This window comes from Triticum aestivum, chromosome 4B, assembly GCF_018294505.1.
Source record: "Triticum aestivum cultivar Chinese Spring chromosome 4B, IWGSC CS RefSeq v2.1, whole genome shotgun sequence".
In the NCBI taxonomy this organism is placed as follows: Eukaryota; Viridiplantae; Streptophyta; class Magnoliopsida; order Poales; family Poaceae; genus Triticum; species Triticum aestivum.
In genome coordinates, this window is record NC_057804.1 from 22,557,097 (window position 1) to 22,564,541 (window position 7,445).

Consider the following 7,445-nt stretch of genomic DNA (forward strand, 5'->3'; position numbering starts at 1 on the left):
TGTATGTGATTAACACCTATAGTTCACATCGCCATGTGACCAACATCCAAAGGGTTAACTAGAGTTAATAATCTAGTTCACATCGCTTTGTGATTAACACCCAAAGAGTACTAAGGTGTGATCATGTTTTGCTCATGAGAGAAGTTTAGTCAACGGGTCTGCTAAATTCAGAGCCGTATGTATTTGCAAATTTTCGATGTCTACAATGCTCTGCATGGAGCTACTCTAGCCAATTGCTCCCACTTTCAATATGTATCCAGATTGAGACTTTAGAGTCATCTGGATCGGTGTAAAAGCTTGCATTGACGTAACTCTTTACGATGAACTCTTTATCACCCCCATAACTGAGAAACATTTCCTTAGTCCTCTTAGATAACTAAGGATAACTTTGACCGCTATACAGTGATCCACTCCTGGATCACTATCGTACCCCCTTGCCAAATTCATAGCAAGGCACACAACTGGTCTAGTACATAGCATGGCATACTTTATAGAACCTATGACTGAGGCATAGGGAATGACTTTCATTCTCTTTCTATTTTCTACCGTGGTCGGGCTTTGAGTCTTACTCAACTTTACACCTTGTAATACAGGCAAAAACTCCTTCTTTGACTGATACATTATGAACTATTTCAAAAACTTGTCAAGGTATATACTCATTGAAAAAACTTATCAAGTGTCTTAATCTATCTCTATAGATCTTGATGCCCAATATGTAAGCAGCTTCACCGAAGTCTTTCATTGAAAAACTTTTATTCAAGTATCCCTTTATGCTATCCAGAAATTCTATATCATTTCCAATCAGCAATATGTCATCCACATATAATATTAGAAATGCTACAGAGCGCCCACTCACTTTCTTGTAAATACAGGCTTCGCCAAAAGTCTATACAAAACCATATGCTTTGATCACACTATCAAAGCGTTTATTCCAACTCCGAGAGGCTTGCACCAATCCATAAATGGATTGCTGGAGCTTGCACACGTTGTTAGCACCCTTTGGATCTACAAAACCTTCTGCTTGCATCATATACAACTCTTCTTCCAGAAATCCATTCAGGAATGCAGTTTTGACATCCATCTGCCAAATTTCATAATAATAAAATGCAGCAATTGCTAACATGATTCAGACAGACTTTAAGTATCGCTACGGGTGAGGAAGTCTCATCGTAGTCAACTCCTGGAACTTGTCGAAAACCTTTTGTGACAAGTCGAGCTTCGTAGATAGTAACACTACTATCAGCGTCAGTCTTCCTCTTGAAGATCCATTTATTCTTAATGGCTTGCCGATCATCGGGCAAGTCCACCAAAGTCCACATTTTGTTCTCATACATGGATCCCATCTCAAATTTCATGGCCTCAAGCCATTTCGCGGAATTTGGGCTCATCGTCGCTTCCTCATAGTTCGTAGGTTCATCATGGTCTAGTAACATGACTTCCAGAATAGGATTACTGTACCACTCTGGTACGGATCATACTCTAGAAGACCTATGAGGTTCTGCAGTAACTTGATCTGAAGTTTCATGATCATCATCATTATCTTCCTCACTAATTGGTGTAGGAATCACTGGAACTGATTTCTGTGATGAACTACTTTCCAATTCGGGAGAAGGTACAATTACCTCATCAAGCTCTACTTTTCTCCCACTCACTTCTTTCGAGAGAAACTCCTTCTCTAGAAAGGATCCATTCTTAGAAACGAATATCTTGCCTTCGGATCTGTGATAGAAGGTGTACCCAATAGTTTCCTTTGGGTATCCTATGAAGACGCATTTCTCCGATTTGGGTTCGAGCTTATCAGGTTGAAGCTTTTTCACATAAGCATCGCAGCCCCAAACTTTAAGAAATGACAACTTTGGTTTCTTGCCAAACCACAATTCGTAAGGCGCCGTCTTAATGGATTTTGATGTTACCCTATTTAACGTGAATGCAGCTATCTCTAATTCATAACCCCAAAATGATAGTGGTAAATCAGTAAGAGACATCATAGATCGCACCATATCTAATAAAGTGCGGTTACGATGTTTGGACACACCATTATGCTGTGGTGTTCCAGGTGACGTGAGCTGTGAAACTATTCCACATTGTTTTAAATGAAGGCCAAACTCGTAACTCAAATATTCTCCTCCACGATCAGGTCGTAGAAACTTTATTTTCTTGTTGCGATGATTATCCACTTCACTCTGAAATTCTTTGAACTTTTCAAATGTTTCAGACTTGTGTTTCATTAAGTAGATATACCCATATCTTCTCAAATCATCTGTGAAGGTCAGAAAATAACGATACCCGCCACGAGCATCAATACTCAATGGACCGCACACATCGTTATGTATTATTTACAATAAGTTACTAGCTCGTTCCATTGTTCCGGAGAACGGAGTTTTAGTCATCTTGCCCATAAGACACGGTTTGCAAGCATCAAATGATTCATAATCAAGTGATTCCAAAAGTCCATCTTTATGGAGTTTCTTTATGCGCTTTATACCAATGTGACCCAAACGGTAGTGCCACAAATAAGTTGCACTATCATTATCAACTTTGCATATTTTGGCATCAATACTATGAATATGTATTTTACCACGATCGAGATTCAATAAACCATCAACATTGGGTGTATGACCATAGAAGGTTTTATTCATGTAGACAGAATAACAATTATTCTCTGTCTTAAATGAATAACCGTATTGCAATTAACATGATCTAATCATATTCATGCTCAACGCAAGCACCAAATAACATTTATTTAGGTTCAACACTAATCCCGAAAGTATAGGGAGTGCTTGATGATGATCATATCAATCTTGAAACCACTTCCAACACACATCGTCACTTCATCCTCAACTAGTCTCTATTTATTCCGCAACTCCTGTTTCGAGTTACTAATCTTAGCAACCGAACAAGTATCAAATACCCAGGGATTACTACGAGCACTAGTAAGGTACACATCAATAATATGTATATCAAGTATACCTTTGTTCACTTTGTCATCCTTCTTATCCGCCAAATATTTGGGGTAGTTCCACTTCCAGTGACCATTTCCTTTGCAGTAGAAGCACTCAGGGGCGGAGCCAGAATTTGTTGCCATTGGGTTCACTCATTGGCTTGTTATAAGGATTTTTTTACAAATAAATTAACTGTAAATGCAATTTGTACCATCTTACAACAAGGGTTTTGCAGTAAAACACAATATATGTAATAGAAATACAACATCACTTATCACTTACTGTATTACATTAAAAACTGAAAGAGTGCGAGACATACCAGTTGCATGACATTGAATGAAATGGAGATCATGAAAAAAAATCTTTAGTATCATGATGTTTCTTTAATACTACCACAATTACCAACTTGAGTTTTTGAGAAAAATAATGCGCATAATAACATGACTTATCTTGCAAAATATTTGCTTTCAATTGAACTCACCATACATGTTGCTTGCCCCATCATAATGTTTTGACTTGTTTTATGCTTAATAAATATTACTCCCTCCATAAACTAATATAAGAGCGCTTAGAATACTAAAATAGTGATCCAAACGCTCTTATATTAGTTTACAAAGGGAGTACTGAATAATTTTTAAAGAGTAGCCTTGAGACAAATTCCTGATGTTTGATGAACTTTGACTACGTCTAATGTATGACCTTGCAGCGCCAGGATCACCATCTGAATCTGATGATTGATATTGATATTTATTGGGGAAATAAAATTAGATTTCCTAGATTTATCAAAGTACATGGGGTCACCAAATAAGTAATTATAAAACTATGGTCTACCGGCTACAGTGTACACAATAAAGAGGAGATGTGATGAACTAACACGTCGAATTTGGTATAGGGGTCTTGTCGCTGAAGATCTGGCCTTGTTGGCTCATCTCTATCGCCGGAGGATTGATGTGAACGAGAGAATAGATGGCGGAGTGGAAGAAGCGAACAGAAACGCAAAAGGTCGTGCAACTGGCTGCTGATACGTCTCTGACGTATCTATAATTTTTGATTGTTCCATGCTATTATATTACCCATTTTGGATGTTTATGGGCTTTACTGTACACTTTTATATCATTTTTGGGACTAACCTATTAACCGGAGGCCCAGACTATATTGCTATTTTCTTGCCTATTTCAGTGTTTCGAAGAAAAGGAATGTCAAACGGAGTCCAAACAGAATGAAACCTTCGGGAAAGTTATTTTTGGAACAGAAGCAATCCAGGGGACTTGGAGTGCACGTCAGAGAAGCTTCGAGGAGGCCACAAGCCAGGGGGCGCGCCCTCCACCCTCGTGGGCCCCTCGTGGCTCCCCCGAACGACTTCTTTCACCTATGTAAGTCCATATACTCAAAAACCTTGGGGGAACAAGATAGATCAGGAGTTCCACCGCTGCAAGCCTCTGTAGCCACCAAAAACCTCTTGGGAGCCCGTTCCGGCACCCTGTCGGAGGGGGAACCCATCACCGGTGGCCATCTTCATCATCCCGGTGCTCCCCATGACGAGGAAGGAATAGTTCACCCTCGAGGCTGAGGGTATGTACCAGTAGCTATGTGTTTGATCTCTCTCTCTCTCTCTCTCTCATGTTCTCTCTATGGCACGATCTTGATGTATCGTGAGCTTTCCTATTATAGTTGGATCTTATGATGTTTCTCCCCCTCCACTCTGTTGTAATGTATTGAGTTTTCCCTTTGAAGTTATCTTATCGGATTTGAGAACACTTGATGTATGTCTTGCCATGCTTATCTGTGGTGACAATGGGATATTCACGTGATCTACTTGATGTATGTTTTGGTGATCAACTTGCGGGTTCAATGAATCTATGCATAGGGGTTGGCACACGTTTTCGTCTTGACTCTCCGGTAGAAACTTTGGGGCACTCTTTGAAGTACTTTGTGTTGGTTGAATAGATGAATCTGAGATTGTGTGATGCATATCGTATAATCATGCCCATGGATACTTGAGGTGACAATGGAGTATCTAGGTGACATTAGGGTTTTGGTTGATTTGTGTCTTAAGGTGTTATTCTAGTATGAACTCTATGATAGATTGAACGGAAAGAATAGCTTCATGTTATTTTACTACGGATTCTTGAATAGATAGAACAGAAAGGATAATTTTGAGGTGGTTTTGTACCCTACCATAATCTCTTCGTTTGTTCTCCGCTATTAGTGGCTTTGGAGTGACTCTTTGTTGCATGTTGAGGGATAGTTATATGATCCAGTTATATTGTTATTGCTGAGAGAACTTGCACTAGTGAAAGTATGAACCTTAGGTCTTGTTTCCTAGCATTGCATTACCATTTACGCTCACTTTTATCGCTTGCTACCTTGCTTTTTTTATATTTTCATATTACAAAAACCTATATCTACCATCCATATTGCACTTGTATCACCATCTGTTCACCGAACTAGTGCACGTATACAATTTGCCATTGTATTGGGTGTGTTGGGGACACAAGAGACTCTTTGTTATTTGGTTGTAGGGTTGTTTGAGAGAGACCATCTTCATCCTACGCCTCCCATGGATTGATAAACCTTAGGTCGTCCACTTGAGGGAAATTTGCTACTGTCCTACAAACCTCTGCACTTGGAGGCCCAACAACGTCTATAAGGAGAAGGTTGCGTAGTAGACATCAAGCTCTTTTCTGGCGCCATTGCCGGGGAAGTGAGTGCTTGACGGTATATCTTTAGATCTTGCAATCGAATCTTTTTGTTTCTTGTTTTATCACTACTTTATTCTATAAAAGAAAACTACAAAAAAAGGAATTGAGTTTGTCTCATACGCTTCATCTTTTTAATATCTTTCGTGAGTATGATGAAAAGGAAAATTGTGCTCAAGTGCTAGAAGAGGAAGTTTATAAAATGTTTCATATTAAATCTTTGAATGATGAGCATGATTGCAATGTTGTTAGTATGAACTCCTTGAATATCCATGATGCTAATGATGATTGCACTAGTTATGATGAAAATATCTCTTATAAGCATGTCGATTTTTGTGGAGTGTATTGGGTTTGCAAGTACGCACCAAATAGGGAAGATAGATATTGCAAGAGTCATAAGCATTTGGAAACTAAAGGATTGCAACAAAGGCTAGATAAGAGTGCTGAAAATTTAAGATATCTTTACCGTACTTGTGAACTTTGCAATGAACATGGTCATTTAAATCTCCGATGTAAATTGTTTCATGATCGAATCGTGTCCAAGAATTGTGATTACTTGATTTCCCTTGCACATCATAATGAACTTAGTTTGCTTTTGGGTTATGAATAATTGAAACATGCAACTAAGCATATTCCAGAATATAACCTTGAGAAATTCCTTGATATTGATCTAGAGGAAATTTATATGTATTGTACGGTGAATTGCATTGAAAATCCTTATATTGCCAATTACATAAAGAAAAGAAAGCAAATAGAATATGAAGAGAATACTAATGAAAGAGAAGAGACTTCCCAATATCCTCCTATTATTTCTTATGATGAATCAGTTAACGAGGAGGAGCTTTCTATTCAACCAATCCCATCAATAAGGAGCTCAAAGAAGAGGGTTGAACCTACACATAATGTGAACAAGAAAAAGAAAAAATGGAGAAGCAAAGGTAAAAAGGTATCCCTCCCAAATGATGTTGCTCCTACTACTCATTGTGATGATGATAATTGCTATACTATTGGTGCTATCCATACTATTAATGATGAGAGTGATTATGCTTATGATATGAAAAAGCCCAAGCTTGGGGACGGTATGTTTGATGAGGATGACATATTTGAGAATATATTTGCTGAAATTAATGTTTGTCCCAAGCTTGGGGATGCTACGTTTAATGGAGATGATATTTTTAGCCTCCCAAGTTTTGATATGCAAAGTTGTTATGATGATAGCATGCCTCTTACCTATGATGATTATATTGATGAAAGTGGGTTTGGAAGAGTGTCAACTTTAGGAAGTAGTGATCCCACTATTTTGGAGGGTGTTGAATCTTATAATATTTATGAAAGTGGATTTTTAAGAGTGTCAACTTTATTTAGTGATGATTCCACTATCTTGGAAGATGTTTCAATCAATTATGATGAGAACAAAGTTGCTACTTATGATGATTATTGTGACGAAACTTATGCTATAAAAAGTAGTGATGCTTATATTTATAAAACTTGTCATAATTATGATTACCCTTTTTCTGAACATTACCCTTTTAATGTGGAAACAATTTTTAGTATTCAAGTCTCTTATGATACTCCCACCATTCCGAATAAGAAGAATTTTGCTTATGTGGAGAGTAGTAAATTTTCTATGCAAGTAGATCATGAAAATAATGCTTCAGGTGCTGGTTATATTGTTGAATTCATTCATGATGCTACTGAAAATTATTATGAGGGAGGAATATATGCTTGTAGGAATTGCAATAATATCAAGTTTCCTCTCTATGTGCTTAAAATTTTGAAGTTATGCTTGTTATGACTTCCTATG